This window comes from Octopus bimaculoides, chromosome 11, assembly GCF_046866305.1.
Source record: "Octopus bimaculoides isolate indiv1 chromosome 11, ASM4686630v1, whole genome shotgun sequence".
Classification (NCBI taxonomy): Eukaryota; Metazoa; Mollusca; class Cephalopoda; order Octopoda; family Octopodidae; genus Octopus; species Octopus bimaculoides.
Genome location: NC_142938.1, coordinates 54,615,778 through 54,619,055, shown reverse-complemented (window position 1 = coordinate 54,619,055; position 3,278 = coordinate 54,615,778).

Genomic DNA, 3,278 nt, shown 5'->3' with positions numbered 1-3,278 from the left:
TTATCGTTCTGAATATATGGAGATATATGTGTCTATGTGTATCTATATATATGTAGATATTAAACAAGCCTAACTGTGTTTATTTACATCACTATGCCTCATCTTTCTGTATGTATATATATATATATATATATATATATATATACCTGCACTTGTAATTCATACATATATACATACAAATATACTATAGATCATATATATATATATATATATATATATATATATATATATATATATATATCATCATTATTTAAATATCTAATTTTCTATGCTTGCATGGGTCAGCAGAGTTCTTTCATATGGATTTTCTATGGATAAATGTCCTTTTTGTCACCAATACTTTCTTATTTCAAAGGAAGTTTAAATTTCCTCAAAGCTAGCCACGTTTTCACAGAACTTTGCAAATGAACAACACTGCTTGTAGGCTGGTGGTGCTTGTTTACAACTATCATGTGATGTCAAGACAAAAAGACACAAACACACACAGACATACACATATATATATATATATATATATATATATATATATATCTGTCTATACACAAACACACATATACATATATAATATGAAATATCATCATCATCATCATCATCGTTTAACGTCCGCTTTCCATGCTAGCATGGGTTGGACGATTTGACTGAGGACTGGTGAAACCGGATGGCAACACCAGGCTCCAATCTAAATTTGGCAGAGTTTCTACAGCTGGATGCCCTTCCTAATGCCAACCACTCAGAGATCTATATACACATATACATGCTATTCAACATATATATATACATATACACACACACAAACATATATGTATATGCTTGTGTATGGATGTATGTATGTATATATATATATATATACATAAATTCTACACAACACAAAAATATAAAATTCAGAAGAGTGGTACAACAAGGCACCGATATTTACTGGACAATAGCAATCGATATAAATACGACGCTATTGTATAGCTTCACTGCGTATATACTGGCAAAAATGTGTGTGTGCAACAAACATGAAAAACTTGTCTTACCTTAGGAAGAACATTCGAAAATGGACAACCCAGATTAAGGATGCATTATCCTTAATCTGGGTTGTCCATTTTCGAATGTTCTTCCTAAGGTAAGACAAGTTTTTCATGTTTGTTGCACACACACATTTTTGCCAGTATATACGCAGTGAAGCTATACAATAGCGTCGTATTTATATCGATTGCTATTGTCCAGTAAATATCGGTGCCTTGTTGTACCACTCTTCTGAATTTATATATATATACCCTTATAGGGCTATTTTTTGCTGGAAATTAATACATTTGTATTGAAAAAAATATATATATATATATATATATATATACATAAATGCTACACAACACAAAACCATACAATTGTGTGCACATATATATATATATATATATATAAGGAATGAAAGCAATGAGTGCAAAAACAAAGACAACACAGAAGTGTCTGAAACATCCTCATTCTTTCCCTTCATTTCAATTATTAAACTAATAAAAACATTTTTTAAAACAAACTTGTCTTTCTTGTGTTGCCTCTTTCTATTGGTATATATTGCTTTCATAGTATATTTTTAACAATTACGATTTATATACATATATGTATTACACACACACACACACACACACGTATGTATGAATCTTTGGTACAGTATTACATATATTTGAAGAAATGAATAGGAATGGCATTCTGATAATTTTTCCACTTGAGTACTGCTTATAAATCTTTTGGCATTTACAATAATTTATAAACATCTAATTATTAAAGTGGAAATATGATCAGAAAGCCATTCCTATTTGTTTCTTCTAACACACACACACACACACACACACACACACACACACACACACACACACACACACACATATAAATATACATACATATTTACACACATACATGCATACATATATTTGTAACAAGGTAAACGATACACTGCCCTTTTCTCACTTTAGTGCGATCAGTCAGTTATGTGAAGCCACTAAAGCAGGGATCTTGAATTCTGAAGAACCAACAGAATGAACCAGAAGCTTTGAAGAAATAAATTTAATCCCCTACATGTATTCAGTACATTCCATTTTGGTTGTCTAGAGAAACTAATGTGTGCTAGTCTGTATATATGATACAATACATACATACATACATACATACAAACATATATATATATATATATATATATATATATATATATATATATATGTGTGTTGATATCTATATATTATATACACATATATACATATACATACACACACACACACATAATATATTATGTACAAGTATGATATAGTGTATTCACATATATACATTTTAATTCTAATAATATATGTACATATATTATTATCTGTATTACATATTTTATGTCTACAAGCAAGCAGAAATACTCGATACATGTAGTAGAGTTTATTCTATAAGTATAATATACATAATAGATGTATATATATATATATATATGTATACATACATAGGCACATATATAAGTATATAAATATATATATATATATATTTACACAGACACACACACATATATATGCATATATATGTACTTATGTATATGTACACACTTACATATATATGTGTTCATAAGATGAAATTATGATAAACACAATTTTACATCATTTGTTCCTTACATGTGTTTTACTATTCTGGCTATTTCTAACCTTCACTTGGGAACACTTTATTGCATTATGTTACACAGATCAAATTGCCCTGATGATCTGTTCTGGTTAAGCATCAATATGCACATGGAACATCCAATGCAGAGGTTGCAAATAACCATAATAGTGAAATGTACAAAGAGACAATTGACATATATATATTTGTGTTTATCATGATGTAAATCATAACAAGCAATACTCTTAAGTCCAGTAGTAACCACACCACTATACTGGAAGTAAACACGCAATGATATACTATATGTGTGTGTATATATACATACACACACACACACACACACACACACACACACACATATATATATATATATATATATAGAGAGAGAGAGAGAGAGAGAGAGAAATTATTATTTATATGCAAGTGTATAGGTATGCTGCACATAAGTATGTTATATACATACATACCTATATGTGTGTGTGTGTGTGTGTACGTATTTATATGTGTTCATATACATATATATATGTATGTATGTACTTATGTGTTGGTATATATATATGAATATGCATGCCTCTTCATGTTATACCTAGAGAAACATGCCCCCTCCCCCACATACACAGATGCACACAAGTGCCCACATACATACACACTTACAATATGTACATTTGTGA